A 20105-nucleotide genomic window follows, 5' to 3' on the forward strand; every position below is an offset into this window, starting at 1 on the left:
CATACTCATTCTGTGGTTTGTATTATGAAAAATTCATTGCATTTTCCAAATACGATGGCTTGTTTTTTTTTTTTTTTTAATCAGACAGACTGGTTGAGAAGAATGCATAGATGATTATCTCTCAAAAGAATAAAACAAGGCTGGTCCAAGAATTTAGTGTTGGCATGATAGCGGGAAATGCCAGCTTTTTAAAGGTCCTACCTAATCCAGTTTCCAGTTTAGGATGTCAGGAAGAAAGATTATTCCATTTTCAAACATATATAAAACAAAATCTTTCCCAACAAACAACTGAATCCTAAATGCATTCTGTGCAACAGCACATATTTTTGGCTATGGTCACACAGTGTTCCGGTTTGCTAATGCTGCCAGAATGCAAAATGCCAGAAATGGATTGACTTCATAAAAGGGGATTTATTTAGTTACACAGTTACAGTCTTAAGGCCGTAAAGTGTCCAAGGTAACACATCAACAATTAGGTACCTTCATGGAGGATGGCCAATGGCATCTGGAAAACCTCTGTTAGCTGGGAAGGGACATGGCTGGCATTTGCTCTGGAGTTCTGGTTTCAAAATGGCTTTCTCCCAGGAAGTTTCTCTCTCGGCTGCAGCTCCTTAAAAATGTTACTGTTAGGTGCTCTTGGGGCATTTGTCCTCTCTTAGCTTCTCTGGAGCAAAAGTCTTCTTTCAAAGGCCATCTCCAAATTGTCTCTGTAAGCTTCAGCTCCTCTCTCAGCTCCTGTGCATTCTTCAAAATGTTCCTCTTGGCTGTAGCAAGCTTGCTTCTTCTGTCTGAGCTTATGTAGTGCTCTAGTAAAGTAATCAAGGCCCACACTGAATGGGCAGAGCCACACCTCCATGGAAATTATCTAATCAGAGTTATCACCTACATTTGGGTTGGTCACATCTCCATGGAAACACTCAAAGAATTACAATCTAGTCAACACTAATATGTCTGCCCACACAAGATTGCATCAAAGATAAAGGCATTTTGGGGGACATAATACATTCAAACTGGCACACACAGTAAACCATAGAAACACACTGGCTCTAATGGCTACCTGGGGAGGACAGACAGAATGATCTAGTGTTTATTTAGTATAGACACCATGTCTTCTTCAGTCATAAGACTTTAGAGGTGCTTGCTGTGTGCCCACAGTCCAGGAAAGACAGTGTAACCAAACATTGCCAACCCAAGTAGAGAACAAAGCTGAGATGTGCCATGCTGACCACAGCAGCCACCACATACAACATCACATTCCCTAGTTCCTGGACATAAACCTCTACAAAGTACATGTTGATGGAACAGATGATAAGGACCAAGATCCCACCTGCAATCCTCCAGCCTATTCCATGGGCAGTCTCTCATTACCAGCTGCATGCTGATAAGTGTGAGGATGGGTATGAGAGCAAAGGGAAGCTATAATCTCTGTAGCACATTTAGGAAGTCATTCATTCCCATAATATGCTCTCCATCTTGGAAGACAGCAACAAGTTGACTGTGGATGATGGCAGTAGAGTGGATCAGAATTGCTTGGGTAAAGTGTGACCATTTTAGATTCAGGAATCCCTCCATGGCACACTTGCCAGAAAAGGTGGTGGAGCTGTGTCCTGCAACCAGGATCCCCACTGCACAGATGTAGAGTGCAGCAGGCCCAAACTAACGTCCCAGCATAACACCCCCTTTGTAGATGTCAACAGTCAGTGTTGAGTTACTGTTAGGGAAGAGGTTGGTATGGGGACTGCTGCTGTTTCTACAGACTGCAACTACTTGGTTGTTTTCTCAAATAATGCCTCAGCAAAGACTGAGATGACAAAGACGTTGATGATGAAGGAAACAGAGCAATGTGGGATTCAATGAGAAAGTACTTATTGGCTTCTCAAACTTGCTGATTATTATCTTGGTTAACTTGTTTGGATTTGACTAAGGCAGAATGCAGATACATGTTGTGTGGCATGATGACAGCTCCCACAATACCCACAGCCTACTTGATATGTGGGGTGTGACAGTCTGCACAAGATGGCACGAACATGCCTTTGAGCACGTGATCCTGGTTGGGTTTTGCTGTAACATACTCATTTCAAAATGTAAAGTTCATAATGGTGATGAGAAATCCAAAAAATGCTTCTAGCTTCTGCAAACCGTATTTGTCAAAAAAGAGAAAAACAAAGGTATCTGCAATGGTGATGAGTACTCTACCCCATAGAGGATATAGAGGAACCCTTCCCATAGACAGGAAATTGATGGCAATGGCTGAGCCAAGCACTTCTTGTACATCTGATCCAATGATAGCCATCTCCATCGTCAGCCACAGTATAATTCATGGGACCTTGGGGTACTGTTGTTGACATACTTCAGCAAGATTCAGCCCAGTGACCACTCCCAGTTTAGCTGCAAGTTACTGGAGCAGGAGCCCCACAATAGTGGCCAACAAAAGGACCTAGATCACCTAAATCCAGCCACTGCTTCAGACTGCAAATCAGGTCCAATGTTTCCTGGATCCAGGTAGGTGACGCTCATAAGAAAGCCTGGTCCTGTGAAAGCCCAGTTTGTGAAAACTAAAACAGGAGTACTCCTCCTCAGGAATGACAAGTAGGTGGTGAAGGGCTCCTCTGAGGGCTCTGTGGACTATGGAAGAAAGGAGTTACTGTAGGCAGGGTTGATGGCACCAAGACTAGCTGTGTTCCCATGGTCTCCAGAAGCATCATTGGCTCCATAATCACTTGACAGGCAGCCCTGTGCTGGTGGCTCCATATCCCTGGAGCCAGCACCAAGTCCCATAAGTTTTGATATGGGTTCTCATTTTCATTTGTCTCAAGATATGTACTGATTTCCCTTGTAATTTCTTCTTTGATCCATTGATTATTTAATATTGTGTTATTTAACTCCCGTATAGTTGTGGATTATCCAGTTCTCTGCCTGTTATTGATTGCATTGTGGTCAGAGAAAATGCTTTGTATAATTTGAATCTTTTAAAATTGATTGAGACCCATCGTGTGGTCTATCCTGGAGTATGATCCATGTGCACTTGAGAAGAATGTATATCCTGCTGTATTGGGGTGCAGTGTACTGTGTGTGTCTGTTAGGTTTATCATATTATTCAACTTCACTGTTTCCTGATTGATTTTCTGTCCAAATGTTCTATCTGTTGCTGACAGTGGTGTATTGAATTCTCCAACCATTATTGTAAAGGTGTCTACTTCTTCCTTCTGTTTTGGTAGTGCTGGCCTCAAGCATTTTGGTGTACCATGTTAGGTGCATAAATATTTATGATTGTTATTTCTTCTTGGTTGATTGATCCTTTTATTAATATATTGTATCCTTCTTTGTCTCTTGTAAAGGCTTTTGACTTAAAGTCTACTTTGTCAGATATTAGTATAGCTACCCCTACTCGTTTTTGTTTACTATTTGCATGGATTATCTTTTACTATTCTTTCACTTTCAACTTATTTGTATCTTTGGATTTAAGTATATTTTTAAAAATTTGAATCTCTATTCACATCCTGTCATTCCCTAGTTATGGTTCCAGATTTGAAAGGAACCAGGAACTTGCTGTGTATGAACTATTTGATGAAATAAAGTCATATTATACCTTTTTAAATAAAATTGATAGCACTGTGTTCTTCAGCACCCAAAGCATAGGAAAATAAAATGTGAAACTCAAGAAGGAATATAATCAATATTTCTATTTTTCATATTGTTCTATTAGTTGAAAAAGCTAAAATATTCATTCAATATTTCTGCATTTCTAATTTTGCATCCTGAAAAACAAAAACAAAGGGCTCTTTGAAAATATTCTTTTCAATGGACTCTTGACTTAGTGCCTTCTATTATATCTTAAGATTTTTAACTATTTTGAAAAAGTGAAGTATGCTATAACTTTGCTTTGTTTTGACAGGGCCTGGCCTGTGTGGATGTTTACAGAGACTAATATCATAAGAAGCAGTCTGTTAAATTGAAATGTAATATTTTTTCAATACCTTGCCTCAAAAGCCTTTTTTTAAAAAAAGTTTTCTCTAGTCCAGGGTTTCTCAGCCTTGGCACTGTTGACATGTTGGGCTAGATAATCCTTTGTTGTGGGGGACTATCCTGTGCATTCTAGGATGTTCAGTGGCATCCCTTGGCTCAACAATTAGATGCCAATAGCACCCACCAGTCCTGACAATCAAATGTTCTCTGAGGGACAAAACCACCCTTGGTTAAGAACTACTGCTGTAGACTAGAAAACAGAACATGATAAATAGGTAATGATGCCCAAGAGTAGAATATCATTAAATATTTATTAATTTAACATTTTTATATTGATTTAACATTTTGTAATAATACTAACTACATAAATGCTGTAAACTAATTAGAAAATTATGAAAGCCTCTGATTAGAGACTATTTATAAAGTTTAACTAGAAACACACTGAACATTCTAAATACAGATGTATGTTTAACGAATCTCCTGATTGATAGTGTTTGTTTTAAAAATCAACTTTAGCCTATGTACTGTCACTGTGGATTTCACATTAAAAGAATCTATCACTTTTTCAAATCATAGGAATCAGTTGCTAAAGAAGGATGCCTATAATGTTTACTTTAACATTGGTAACAATGGTGGAGGAAAAAAAATTAACATAAAATTCCATAGTAATTGTTATACTGTTCTTCTTTTCTTCTCCTCTTCTTTCTTTTTCTTTTCTCTTGTAAATTCCTCAGGTCAATCATTACATTCAAAGTCTTACATACCCACGTAATCACGATGATCATGGCATTGAAGAGCAGTGGAGCTGAAAATACTATAGAAATGAACATCCCTCTTGAATCAAAATACTGGTGTTTTGAAAATATCCTCCAATTCATTGCAGCTACTTCATCAATATAGTCAGCACAATAGACTAAAATTACTAGGCACAGAAAATGCCCAATCTGTAGTTTATAACTTTGGAATGAGAAACAAGTGAGCAACAGGCAGAGGTCATGAAAGTGAGCAAGTCCCATCAGCCATGGTTCAATCCACCCTGTGCATGATCATGGATGGAATGCTGACTGGGAAAGCGTTGACTGAGAATGGGGATGGCATTTTCCTGGCAGAGGCCTACCCACTCCTAGTTGATATTTTTTGATGTATCTGACTGACCCCTTTCTCATTTCTGTCTCTGTATATTTTTAAATATTTTCTTTGTGGTTACTCTGGAGTTTGCATTACACAACCTATGTCTATAACCTACTAATTTGAAAAGATAAGTTAGCTTCAATAGTATATGCATTCTCTTCTCCCATTTCCCTCTATTTTCCTTCTTTATGTTGTTTTGTGTGCTTTATTAGGAAATATGATTTTTTCTTATTCAATTATATTCTGACTCTTATAGGAATTAAAGAGTGGAGCTGTATATTGAATATACAGGACTATTGGATTTTACATTTACCCTTTTAGTTACTTTTACTGAAGATTTTCACTTCTTCCAACTATTCCAAGCCACTCTCTCGTCTTTTCCTTTCAACCTGAAGAACTCCCTTTAGCAATTCTTGTGGGGTAGGTCAGCTTCTGTTTATCACTGGCTATCTATAATCTTCTTCATTTTTTAATGAGTTTCACTGGATAAAGAATTTTTGGCTGGCAGTTTTTCTCTTTCTGAACCTTTAATATATCATAACACTGGCTTCTTGCTTCCATGGTTTCTGATGAGAAATCGGGGCTTAGTCTTATTAAAGTTCCCTTGTTATGATAAATTGCTTTTCTCTTGCTGCTTTCAGAATTCTCTCTTTATCTTTGGCATTTGACATTCTAATTAATATGTGTCATGGAGTAGGTCTATTTGGGTTTATTCTGTTTGAAGTATGTTGTGCTTCTTGGACATGTATATTTATTTCTTTCATAAGAGTTGGGAGAATTTTGGCCATTTTTTCCTCATTCTTTCTGTCCCTTTTCTCTTCTCTTCTTCTGGAACACCCATGGTGCATGTTTGTATGCTTCCTACTGTCATCCAAGTCCTTGAGATACTGCTTAATTCTTTCTAATCTTTTCTCTATCTGCTTTTCTGACTGTATAATTTAGGTTATCCTGTCTTCTAGCTGATTCTTTCTTCTTCCTGTTCAATTCTGCTGTTGTATACTTCTAGTGTATTTTTAATCTCCATTACTATGACTTCCTTCCCATAATTTCTGTTATATTTATTTTTAAACTTAAAAATTCTTCTTTATGCTCACATATTGTTTGCTTAATATCCTTTATTTCTATGCCCACCATTGATTTATTTCTATGTGTATTTTCCTACATCCCCTTGGATTGATCTAGGAGATTTGCTTGAGCTTCTTTGATAAGTTTTCCACATTCTGAGTCTCCTCTGAAGTTTTAACTTTTTCCCTTGACTGAACCAAATATTTTCATTTTCATAATAAGAAAAATCCTGTTTCTTATTATGGCTTGTAATTTTTTTTTTCCTGGTGTCCGGGAATCTGATTATTTTGATGTGGTAACTCTAAAGTTGGTTTCTCCCTCTTGCCTACGGTTTTATTGTTGTTTGGCTTTGTGTTTTGGCACTTCTTTGATGCTTAGTCCAACATATTCTGGACTGTTATAGTAGCATGTCTTTAACTGTTTAGGTTTTTTCAGCTTTCTGTACCTGATTCTTGCCTTAGGTGTGAGGTACAATTTTTAAGATTGTCCTTTTGAGTGCAGTTGTTTCACCTCCAGGGGATAGATTCCTTTCCTCTGTTCCTTCTCTGGGAATCTTGATCTGTTCTGTTTGTTATGTGTAGAATTTTCTTCCCAGCACCTATGATTTGTTTAAATTCTCTCCCTTACTTTGTGCCCCTTTTTCTTTACATTTTTTTCAGATCTAATTGACCTATATATATATAGGTCAGATATAATTGAGCTATAACAATACACTATATATATATATGAAGTGCACAATGTGATAACTTTTGACATGTGAATACTCTCTAGTGTGTATTACCACAATCAAGATATGAGCATGTACAGCATACACAATTTCCCTGTGCCCTTTTTAATCACTTCCTCTTGCCTATCCCCAGATTTGCTGGTTTACAGTTAATACCTGATATGTTTTCTGTAACTATATATTAGTATGCATTTTATACACATGCAGTCATACTGTATGATCTAATTTTTATCTTGCTTAATTTGCTTAGCCTACTCTTTTTGTGATACATCTATGTTATTTGTATTTATATTCCATTCCATTTCATTTCTGAGAAAGCATCCAATGTGTAGTATACCACAATCTGTTTGCTTCTGTACCTGGTGTTAGAAATTTTGTCATTTCAATTTTGAGGGCAATTATAACATTCATGCCACAGTCTCTGAAATGGGATGTGCTTTCATTTCTACTGAATAAGTACCTAGGAGTGGAATGGCTGGGTTTTGAGGTATTTGTTCAAATGCTTAAAAAACTGCCAACCATTTTCCAATGTGGTTGTCTGATCTTACGTTCCCACTGGCAATGTAGGAGTGTTTTAGTTTGTCTACAGTCTTGGTATGATTAGTCTTTGTAATTGTAGACATAGCAGTAGGTGTGTAGTGGTCTCACATTGTGATTTTAATTTGCATGTACCTAATAGCTAATGAGGTTGAGCATCTCTTGGTGTGCTTATTTTGTGTATATCTTTCTTGGTGAAGTGTCTGTTTAAACCTTTTGCCTATTTTAAGTTTCATTTTTTTTTTTTCTTATTAATGAGTTTTGATCGTTCTTTATACAGTCTTGATGCAATCTTTATTCAGGCATGCGGTTCCCAAATATATTTACCAGTTTGTAAGTCATCTTCTCATTCTGTGAACCCTTGGCTTTTTAACAGTAGATAGTCTCAATTTTGATGAATTGCATTTCATCACTTTTTTGAACACAGCTTTATTAAGATTTATTCACATACCATACAATCTATCAAAAGTGTACAATCAATTCGTGCAAACACAGTGCTTCTCATTCATCACCAAAATCAATTTTAGAACATTTTCCTTACTCTTTCTCCATATCCCCTAACCCCATACCCCTTTGCCTCACATCTCAGTCCCTTTATCTTCCACAGCCCTATCTAAGCAGTAATCTAATTCTGTCTCTATGAAATTATTTATATTTACATCTTATACAAATGGAATCATATCATATGTATTAATTTGTGTCTGGTTCTTTCGCTTATCAAAATGTATTTTTTTGTTTATTTTTTTTAATTAAAGAAGTTGTAGGATTGATTGCATAAATGCATGTAAAAATACAATATTGACATAACACCCCTCTATTTTGGACACTTTGCTTGGTGTAGTACCTTTGTTAATATTGAAGAAAAAATATTAAAATATTACTGCTAACTATAGTCTATATTTGCATTAGGTGTACTTTCCCCAGTTCCACCTTATTATTAAAATCTTATAATAGTGACATACATTTGTTATATTTATTGAAAGAACATTCTTTTATTTGTTGTATTAGCCACAGTTATCATCCACAACAGGGTTCACTGTTTTACTGTCCCATGTTTTATCCTCTGGCTTTCCTTATAATAACATATATTCAATGGCATTCACATTAATTCAGTGCTGTTAATTACATTCACAATAATGTGCTACCATCACCACTATCCATTTCCAAACACTTAAAATCAACCTATTTAGAAATTCTGCACAAATTAAGCATCAGCTGCCCATTTTCTACTCCCATTCTATTTCTTGGTACCTATTTTCTAGATTCTAACTCTTGAGTTTGCTTGTTAGAATTAGTTCTCATTAGTGAGATCATACAATATTTGTCCTTTTGTGTCTGGCTTATTTCATATATATATGAACTCAACATAATGTCCCAAGACTCTTCCATGTTGTCATATGCCTCTCAGGAGTTCATTCCTTCTTATAGCTGAATAATATCCCATTGTATGTATGTACCACATTTTGTTTATCCGTTCATCAGGTGATGGACGCTTGGGTTGCTTTCATCTTTTGACAATTGTGAATAATGCTCCTTTGAACATCAGGGTGCCAGTGTCTGTTTGCATCCCTGCTTTCAGGTCTTTGGGGTATTTTACCTAGTAGTGGGATTGCTGAATCATATGGCAATTCTATACTTAGCTTCCTGAGGAACTGTAAAATTGTCTTCCACAGTGACTGTAACATACTACTTTCCCACCAGCAAAGAATGTGTGTTCTCATTTGTGCACATCATCTCCAACACTTTTAGTTTTCAGCCTTCTTAATAGTGGCCACTCTAGTAGGTGTGAAATGATATCTCATTGTGCTTATGATTTACATTTCCCTAATAGCTAGGGATGTTGAACATCTTTTCATGTGCTTTTTAGCCATTTGTACTTTCTTTGGAAAAAATATCTATTCAAATCTTTTGCCCTTTTTAAAATTGGTTTGTGTGTCTTTTTATTGTTGAGTTATAGGATTTCTTTATATATTCTGGATATTAAAAATTTATTGGGTATGTGGTTTCCAAATACTTTCTTCCACAAGTAGGCTGACTTTTCACTTTCTTGTCAAAGTCCTTTGAAGCACAAGAATTTGTAATTTTGAAGAGATCCTATTTATATATTTTTCTTCTGTTGCTTGTGCTTTGGGTGTCAAAACTAAGAATAATTGAAGATTCTTTCCCACATTTTCTTCCAGGAGTTTTATGGTCCTTGCTCTTATATTTAGGTCTTTGAGCCATTTTGAGCTAATATTTGTATAAGGTGTTAAATGGGGATCATCTTTCATTCTTTGGCTTATTGTATCCTGTTCTCCCAGCACCATTTATTGAAGATACTCATCTGTCCCATTTGAGTGGACTTGGAGGCCTTGTCAAATGTCTATTGGCCCTAGATGTAAGGATCTGGTTTATGAGCTCTCAAATTAATTCCTTGGTCAATATATCTATCTTATGCCAGTACTATGCTCTTTTGAACACTGTAGCTTTGCAATATGTTTTAAAGTCTGGAAGTGTGAGTCCTCCAAATCTGTTCTTCATTATCAAGGTATTTTTGGCTATTTGCGCCCCTTACTGTCCAAAAATTTTAGATAATTGGCTTTTCCATTTCTCCAAAGTGACTGTTGGAATTTTGATTGGCATTGCCTTGAATTTGTAAAAGAATTTGAGTAGAATTAGTGTCGTAAAGATATATAGTCTTCAAATCCTTGAATAATGAAATTCCTTCCATTTATTTAGGTCTTCTTTGGCTTCTCTTAGCAATGTTTTATAGTTTTCTGTGTACAAGTCCTTTATAACCTTGGTTAAATTTATTCCTAAATATTGATTCTTTCGATTGCTACTATAAATGAAATTCATTTCTTGATTTCCTCCTCGCATTGCTCATTGCTAGTATATAGAAACCCTACTGGTTTTTGCATGTTGATCTTGTATCCTATCACTTTGTTGAACTCATTATTTAGCTCTAGTAGCTTTGTTGCCTATTTTTCAGGATTTTCTCTATATAGGATCATGTCATCCACAAATAGGGAAAGTTTTACTTCTTCCTTTCCAATTTAGTTGCAATTTTATTTCTTTTTCTTGTTTAATTGCTCTAGCTAGACTTCTAGCAAAATGTGGAATAACAGAGGTGACAATTGGCATCCTTTTCTTGTTCCCAATCTTAGAGGGAAAGCTTTCAGTCTTTCACCATTGATTATGATGTTAGCTGAAGGTTTTTCATATATTCCCTTTATCATGTTGAGGAAGTTTTTCTCTGTTTCATCTTTCAAAGTGTTTTTATCGAGAAAGATGCTAAAATTTGTCAAATGCCTTTTCTGCATCAATTGAGATCATCATGTGGTTTTTCCCTTTTCATTTGTTAACATGGTGATTCACATTAATTTTTTTTCTTGTATTGAACCACCCTGGCATACCTGGAATAAAACCCACTTGTCATGCTGTGTAATTCTTTTAATATGCTGTTGGATTCAGTTTGCTAGAATTTTGTTAAAGATTTTTGCATCTATATTCATTACAGAGATTGATCTGCAGTTTTCTTATCTTCTAGTGTCTTTGTCAGGCTTTAGTATTGGGGCAATGTTGGCTCCATAGTATGAGTTAGGTATTGTTCCCACGTCTTAAATTATCTGGAAGTGTTTGAGCAGGGTTTGTATTTATTCTTCCTGGAATGATCGCTGAATTTCCCTCTCAGCACTGCCTCCCTGCATCCCACGTATTTAGGTTCATGCTCTCATTTTCATTCATCTTGAGACATTTACGGATTTGTCTTGCAATTTATTTTTTGACCCACTAATTGTTTACAAGGGTGTTGTTTAATCTCCATATAATTGTGCATTTTCCAGTTCTGTGCCTGTTAATATTTTCCAGCTTAGTTCCATTGTGGTCAGAGAAAGTGCTGTGCATAATTTTAATTTCTTAAATTTAATTGAGACTTGTTTTGTGACCCAAGATGTAATCTATCCTGGAGAATGATCTAAGAGCCCCTGAGAAGAATGTTTATTCTGCTGTATTGCAGTGGCATGTTTTTTATATGTCTGTTAGGTCTAGTTCATTTGTCATATTATTCAAGTTCTCTGTTGTCTTATTTATCCTGTGTGTAGATGTTCTATATATTGATGAGAGTTGTGTATTGAAGTGTCCAACTATTATTGTAAAAACATCCATTTATCCCTTCTTTGTTGCCAGTATTTGCTTCATGTATTTTGAGGCACCATGGTTAGTTGCATAAATATTTATGATTGTTATTTCTTCTTGGTTAATTGCCCCTTTTATTAATATATAGTATGCTTCTTTGTCTCTTATAACAGTTTTGCATTTCAAATCTTTTTGGGTTTTTCTTTCTGTGGAATATCCTTTTCCATCCTTTCACTTTCAATCTATTTGTGTCCTTAGATCTAAAGTGAATGTCTTATAGACAGCGTATAGTATTCTGCTAATCTTTGCCTTTTGATTAGGGAATTTTTTTTTTTTTTTTGGTTTATTTTTGTTTTTTAGTGGACAAGTTTAGTTTTGTTTTTAATTGAGATGAAATTCACATAACATGATATTAACCATTTTAAAGTGGCATTTAGTATCATTTAATACATTCACAATGTTGTGCGACCTCTGCCTAGTTCCAAAAAGTTTTCATCTTCCCAAAAGAAAAACTCTGTACCTCTTAAGCAATTGCCTTCCCTTTTCAAATCCCTCTCCCCCTTCCCTGGTAACCATCTTCTGTTCCTTTAGATTTGCCTATTTTGGTTATTTTATATAAATTAAATCATATAATATGTGACCTACTGTGTCTGGTTTCTTTTACTTAGCATAATGCTTTCCAGGTCTGTCCACATGGTAGCATGTATCAGCAATTTATTCTTTTTTATGGCTGAATAATATTCCATTGCATTTTTATACCACAAATTATTTATCCTTTCATTCATTGATGGACATCTGGCTGTTTCCACTTTTAACATTCAATGTTATTACTGTAAAGGCAGTACTTTCAACCATGTTATCCTTTGACTGTTAGGCATATGTTATTTTTATCTCTTCTTTTACCCTTTTAGTTACCTTTACTGATCATCTTCATTTATACAGTCTTCTCCAAGTCTCTCTCCTGTCTTTCCCTTCCAGCCTGTGGATCTTTCTTTAGTATTTCTTGTAGTGCAGATCTCTTGTTGATAAACTCTCTCAATTTCTGTTTGTGAACTTTTTAACTCTCAATTTTGAAAGACAGTTTTCCTGCATAAAGAATTCTTGGCTGGCAGTTTTTCTCTCTCTGTACTTTAAATATATCATAGTACTACTGTCTCACAACTGTGATTTCATGAGAAATCAGTACTTAATCTTATTGAGAGCCCCTTGTATGTGATGAATTGTTTTCTCTTGCTGCTTTCAGAATTCTCTGCTTGTCTTTATCATTTGACATTCTCACCAGTATATGTCTTAGAGTAGTTCCTTTAGGATTTCTTCTGTTTTGAGTATGGTGCACTTTTTGGAGACATCTACTTATGTCTTTTATAAGAGTTAGGAAATTTTTGTCCATCATTTCTTTTCCCTTTTTTCCATCTGGGACACCCATGATGCTTATGTTTGCATGCTTCATGCCCTCATTCAATTCCCTGAGACCCTGCTCAATTTTTTCAATTCTTTTTTCTATGTATTCTTTTGTTGATAAGATTTTGATTGTCCTTTCTTCTAGTCCACTGACTCTTTCTTCTTCCTGTTCAAATATGCTGTTGTATGCCTCTAGTGTATTTCTAATCTCTTTGTGCCTTTCATCATCATAAATTCAGTTATGTTTGTTCCATACTTTCAAATTCTTTATCTTCTTATCACTTAGTATCTTCTTAATATCCTTTTAAATTTAGCCATATTTTCTTCCATTTCCTTGAATTGATTTAGGAGATTTGTTTGAGTATCTTCGATTGGATTTTCCCAATTTTGTGCCTCCTCCAAAATTTGAATGAGTTCCTTTGACTGGGCCATATCTTCCTGTTTCTTAGTATGGATTATAATTTTTTGTTGATGTCTAGACATCTGATTTTCTTGATGAATTTACTCTGATCATCAGTTTGTCTCTCTTGCCTAGGTTTAACTGTTGATTGGCTTTATGTTGGGCCCTTTTTTGACACTTAGTTCAAGTTATTAGAGACATTTAAAACTGCCTGTATTTAACTGATCAGATTTATTCTGCTTTTCTTCATCTGATTCTTGCCCTGCATATACAGCACAAATTTTAAGATGGCACTATTTGTGCATGTTTCACACCCATGAGAAAGCTTCCTGTCTTCCGTTCCTTCCCTGGGAATCTTAATTTGTTTTTTTGTTTCTGGTTTTTTTTTTGTTGTTGTTGTTGTTGTTTACTCTTCTTTCTTTGCTTTAGCTACTTTTGCCTGGAGGGAAAATTCTTGGAGGCATGTCATCCCACAGAGGACTTTCCCATGTCAATATTTCCCAGAGAAAACAGGGCCAAGGACACACTAAGGGGGGCACACATTAGTTCCAGTGAGCCCTGGGGAGAGGGTCAGGAAAGGTACTAAAAATCCTTTTTGACAGCTCCCCAAAAGTGCACATTCCTGGCTTGCCCAGAAGATGCTGCTCCTCAGTATTCTGTTCCTTGCAGCCCTAAGGAGGGTCCTGCATCTTTAAACCTCCACAGCCTTCACCCCTTTTGAGGTGAGGTTGATAAAATGATCATGGCAGTCTCTGTCTGAGGTGAGCTAAAACAATGATTCTGAGAAGGAAGCCAGTGATATAAATTCACTGATCAAATATCACAATAAATACTCAGCTGTGTCCCACCCCTGTTCTTGAGAAGGAGAGCTTCAATTTCCTTCTCCATCCATAGCAGCCAGGACCAGACTTGAGGCAGCCTCCTTTGAGATTGGGGGATGGCACTGGTAGCCTTTGTGGAGTGAGTTCCTCAGAGATTTTTTACTGCAGTTTCTCAGTCTCTTTATCTTGCTCTTCCCTGGACTATACAGTGCTTCCTTGGCCCCTGAAGCCCGGAAAAATTCCAGACAGTTTCTGACTGCCCACTAGCAATTTTTGGAGGTGACTGAATCCTGGAGCTCCCTGTTCTGCCAACTTCTCTGCCCTGAGCCTCATTACATTTTAATGGATCATGCTTTTTATGTTTTTTACTAAGAAATTGTGGCCTAGCCTAACATCAGCATTCAATTTGTGTCCACTTTTGTAAATAGTGCACGATATGGATAGAAGTTCATGTTATTTAATACGGATATCCAATTCTTCAGTAGCATTTGTTGAAAAGACTGTCCTCCAATGAATTATTTTTGCATCTCTATCAAAAATCAGTGGACCATAAATATGATGTTACTTCAGAATCAGTGGACCATAACTATAAGATGTTTCTCCAGGAGTTTTCAATTCTTTTTGATTGATCTTTAGTCTATCTTAACACAAATATCACATCTCTTAATTACTGTAGCTAAAAGTACATGATAAAATAAGTTAGTGTAGGTCCTACAACTTTTTTCTTTTTCACAGTTGACTCAGTTATTCTAGGTCTATTCCATTTTCACTTAAGTTCTGGCTGTGGTTGTGTCATTTACACTGAAGGACATATTTAGGCTGTATTTCATAGGTAGCTTCCATTATTTGTCTTTCATCAACTTCTACAATGTTGAGATAAAAGCAAGAAGCATACTAACATTGACATTGCTGAATTGAATCATCCACAGAGGAACAGGAATTCCCTGCATAAGGGATCGTAAATATGACATTCTCCCCCATGTAAATTTTCATATTCCCTTTACATCCAATTACTCTCCTTTTCACTTCATCCTTTTTTATAGTCATCTAATTGAATTTCTACATTTTTGAAGTTAGAATTTATATCTTTTTCTAGAAAATTGGTTTACATAGATAATATAGCAATTTGGGGTGTCAAATTAACAACACAAAATATTTTCTCATCTTGGCATTATTATCTGCAACACAGGTTTATTTTTAATTCTATCAATATATATTCAGAGTGTTTGCTATATCTCATAGCTATAGCAGAGGGATCAAAATAAATTTTGGTATAATATACATCAGGTAAAATTACAGTATTATTCTCTATTCCTTCTCTTCAATCAAAATTTTTTTTTTCCCCATGTACATAGATACTCAGTGACCCAGATCCTGGCTACAGACCATTATTCAACAGTTTAGGATGGCATCTGGTGTGTGGATATAGCTATATTCCAGAAATCATTGTACAGTTGTTCACAGATACCGGCTTTTGGAAATCATTCCATAACCCTGCTAATCAGTCTCATGGAAACAACGTAGCTTTTTTCCTTCTCTTTCCCATTCCCACCAGGTACACTAAAGGGAAGAAAGTTCTCTTTTTTATCCATGTGTGATGTAGCTGTTTTCTATGGGTGTTATAAAATATTACAATAAATTTGATGCCTAACCAATAGAAATCCCACAGGCCAAAAAATCAAAATCAAGGGAGCAGCGGTGCAGCATGAGGCTCCTTGTTCTGTGGAATCTGGAGGCAACCAGGAGCTGATGCCACAGACATGCAGGATGCCAGTTCGGTGCTCCTTAGTAAATACAAGGTGTTCCAGTTACTAACTGATCTTAAAAAGCAGTGTAAAGAAAGTAGAAAGAATACACATAATTCTGGGCAACAGAACATGAACCGTATCACTGCTGAAACATTAAAATACATTCTAAAAATACCAGGCAGGCACCAGAATGCTGACATTGTCAGGGAATTTCTCACAACAGTGAAAAGCCACAAGTCCCCCAAAGCTGGAAAGCTTCAGCTGCGGAATCACAAGCCTCTGAGTGCTACTGAATTCCAGCCAACGGTAGAAGAGGTGGAGGAGCAGCTCATGGAGGAGCAGAGGGAGGCTCTCCTCCACACAGCCACAAGCATTCTGCCTGTGGGGCCAGAGGCTGAGCAGAAGAAAATACCAACGAAATGACAATGGACAGTAAAGACCCAACATAGAAATGTGCAGCTGGCCAGGCATCTAATGGAGCTGAAACGCACAGCTGCCATTTCCAGGCCCTTCATGGGATTCCTTATTTGGATTTGTGCTGTATTCCAGCAAGCTTGATTTCATGGTTAGTTGAGTAAATCACAAAATTAAGCTTTTCTCAAAAATAAATAAGCAAAAAGAAAGACTTGTTCCTCAGGGTGAAGAAACATGGTGAAGACAGGATAAGGTTGCCAGGGCAGAGAGCTAAAGATGGAAGGAAAAAGTTAAGAATGAGGATGACCATTTTGTAGTAAAAGTATTTTGCCTTGAGGTCTCTACCTCAGCTTTGAGGAGGTACCTGTCTGCAGCTGGTAAAATGCCCCTATTTCCTTGGCTGTGTCCTAATTAGTTTCATGTGCTTCTCAAGGAACTTCTAAGCAGGGGATCAGAGCATTATTGGGAGCAGAGCTGGATTGTGAGAATCCAGTTAGATGGCTAAAACTGTCAGAATCACTGCTCTAGGTTAAAATGAGCCACTGGACATGGCTCAACTCAGAGGAATTTCTTCCTAGACAGCAGCACAGGTAAGAACAGAACAGGTCTGGCCAGCCCTTCCACAGGACTGAAGACCCCCTAGCTCTGCTGGGATTGGCCATTTTACTGGTCCTCTGTTTAGTCTTAGACGTTAGGGCCCCAGCTCATTCCAGTTAAAAAGATGTACTTCAGTCTGTGTGACAGTGGCAGCAGAAATACTTGGTGCAGTGTTGGCTGCCTTCTGATAGCCTTCAGATAGCAGGAGCTCTGTGCAGGGACCTATTGAGGCCAGGTGAGATTCATTTGTATAGTGAGCAAATCATTTGGACATTAAACAAAGGGAAAAATTATGTAGCCCTTTGCATGGGCAGAGTATGTCACAACTGTGGTTGCATAATAAGAATTTGAATTTGCTTATTATTGCAATACTATCAGTCTGTGACAGTAAAATATTAGGATAAATAACATGTGAAAATCTTGTTAATACTCAGTCTTTGGAAAGTTTAGTAGCTCCAGGCATTTGATTGCCTTAGGATGGGAAAATACTGCTATAATCTGATTTCCCATGGTCATTCTTTTCCTTATTTGGGGAAGAAAATGCACATTGACATCAATTTTCCAAATAGTATTCATTTTGTTCTAAGGTTATATATTTTCAATGATACTGCTAATTGTATCCCCCTCAACCCATGCCAATTTCTCCGGTTATTTCAGTTCCAGCCCCTTATAAACAACTGCAGTCACATAGTCTTAATCTCATTATCTAAGCATGGACTAAATTTAGCTTACAGGAAGCATGGAGATTAAGGGTTTTTTTTTTTTTTTTTTATCTCTGGAGTATTGGGAATTTGACTCATTTATTTATCTCTCAAAGCGTACATGTGCCTATGTCAATGTTGTAGTATTTTAACATAAAGTGTGTTGTAGTATTTTAACATAAAGTGTGTGTGCTTTTGTGAATGTATATAGGACTTAATCTAGTTAAAAAATAGTTTTCAGCTGGGAAGTTATACAAATTTTTGAAGAATTTAGTTTGACATGGCTGGAGAGAAATAAAGTGAAATCTGATTTGAAAACAAAACAAAACAAATCCAAACCCGAGGTGTCTATAGGGTCGATCCCCACTGGAGGCTCAGAGGGAAAATCTGTTCTGTATCCAGAAATGCTAAACTACTTTCTAGAGTAGCTGTATCATTTTCCATCTCCAACAGGAATGTGTGAATGATAGTTCTTTTCCCCATCCTTGCCAGCCCTAAGTGTCATTACTATATTTTATTTTATCTAATATAACAGATGTGTAGTGAATGTATTGTGGATGATATTTGTATTTTCTACTGACTGATGATGTCTGACATCTTTTCATGTGCTTATTTGCCAGCTGCATGTCCTCTTGGTGAAATGTCTGTTCATGTCATTGTCTATTTTCTAATGAAATTGCCTTTTTTAAAATGTTTTGTTGTTTTCAAGGTTCTTTATATATTCTATATACAGATATTTTGTTTAGCCTGTGATTTGCAATATTTTTCTTCCAGTCTGTAATTTGTCTTTTTTATCCTATTACTATTTAAGGGTTTTGATTACTGTAGTTAAATTTCTGAAATCTTGAGTTTGAATTGGAAGCATCACTCTGAATTCATACTTTAACTTCATAAAAATCTGTTTCCTAGTTTTACCAACTAAAATGGCCTAAAAACAATGCCTCAAGCATGAGCACCAGGTTCATCTACGCATCCATGTTGTGGTTTCCAAATACTATTTCCAACTAGAAGAAACCAGGTCACATGGAGAGATGGGTGATCCTAGGATTGCAGTAGGAAATGTATTAGTTTCCCATTTCTGTAACCGATTACTGTAAACAAATTATTTTCAGATGGTTTTGAAGGGAAGAATTCTAGAATTCTAGAATGGATCAGCAGGGCCATGTTCTTCTAGAGGCTACAGGGGGAGAATCTGTTCGCTGCCTTTCCAGCCTTCCTTGGCTAGTGGCCGTGCTTCAGTCTGTTCTCTTGATTTGGACATTAGATCTCCTTCTCTTAGTCCCCAGACTCCCTTTTTTAATTATAAGTACCCTTTGATTATGCTGTTCTTCCTGGATAAACCAGTGTAATCTCCACATCTAAAAATCATTAACTTAGCCATATGTGAAATTCACTTTTGCAATGAAAGGTAACACATTAACAATTTTGAAGTTGATTTCTTGGCCATCTTTCAGATGGCATTATTTTCTTTCTCAGAATTATTTATGATGTGTCTGAAACATTTGGTCATACCAAATAGCCCAGATCTATCAAATACTACTACCACTGGTCAAGAGGACTTTGGAACCAATTTGAAAAGGCTCTCTGTATGAAAATGGTATCCTTTTAGCACCGATAGGGAAGGATGACAACTGCAATGGTTTGAAACATATAAAAAATGTATACATGCATGAGTTCATAAGGATTATTTAGGAAAAGTAAACAAGTTCACCAATGAAAGGATTTAGGGAAGTCACCCAATTTCTTCATTTTCTTTAATTGTACTTCTAATTGTATAACATGTTCATTCATTTATTGGTATGACATATATTAGCATAAGTTATAAAGTACAATAAAAGATAATCATAATTCTGACCAATTGGAAAATAATATTGAGTATTTGAAAAATAAAATTCTTGTTCATTCCTTTTAAATGCTAGGCAGTATCCCATAAGATGAATACATTGTATATACATATTCCTATTGATTCACATTAGAGTAGTTTCTTAAAAAAAAATAGTTTCATATTCTGATATTGTGAGCAATAACATGCAGTCATTCTTCGTGCTCTTCAAATACATATGTTTTTAAAATTTTATTCCAGTTGCCGTGAGTCAATTGACTTCATAGTTGATCATCTTCAAAATTTCTTCCATAGATGTAATGTCTATTGGCCGAGTGGTATGTATATTATTGTTCCAGTGCCTCTGCTCACACAAACATTTATGTGTCAGTGTTTCCTGCATTTTTTGTTTATTTTTACTAAACTAGAGTTGTCTTTAGCAACATGTCCTGAAACTTATTTTCTTTAATTTGGTAACATATGTTTGATTTTCTTATCATTCTTAAGGAAATCTGTCTAAAAAGTATTTTTTAATCACTGCCAAATATATATATATATATACACTCAACCCCCCCACATATGAATGGGATCATCTGACCAGTGTATTTTTTTTTCCATTTTTCTCATTCTATTCTTTGTATCTGACAGATACCCTGCTT

General features: G+C 36.2%; 3 pseudogenes; 1 reads left to right on the top strand and 2 right to left on the bottom strand.

The window, feature by feature from the left end:
• Window positions 1–1118: 1118 nt before the first annotated feature.
• On the bottom strand, window positions 1119–2778 carry LOC119542714 (annotated as a pseudogene).
• A 1835-nt stretch (window positions 2779–4613) lies between these two features.
• LOC119542715 lies at window positions 4614–5064 on the bottom strand (annotated as a pseudogene).
• A 10860-nt stretch (window positions 5065–15924) lies between these two features.
• On the top strand, window positions 15925–16361 carry LOC119542716 (annotated as a pseudogene).
• The last annotated feature ends 3744 nt before the right edge of the window (window positions 16362–20105 follow it).

The sequence above is a fragment of the Choloepus didactylus genome, chromosome 8 (genome assembly GCF_015220235.1).
Source record: "Choloepus didactylus isolate mChoDid1 chromosome 8, mChoDid1.pri, whole genome shotgun sequence".
Lineage (NCBI taxonomy): Eukaryota > Metazoa > Chordata > Mammalia > Pilosa > Megalonychidae > Choloepus > Choloepus didactylus.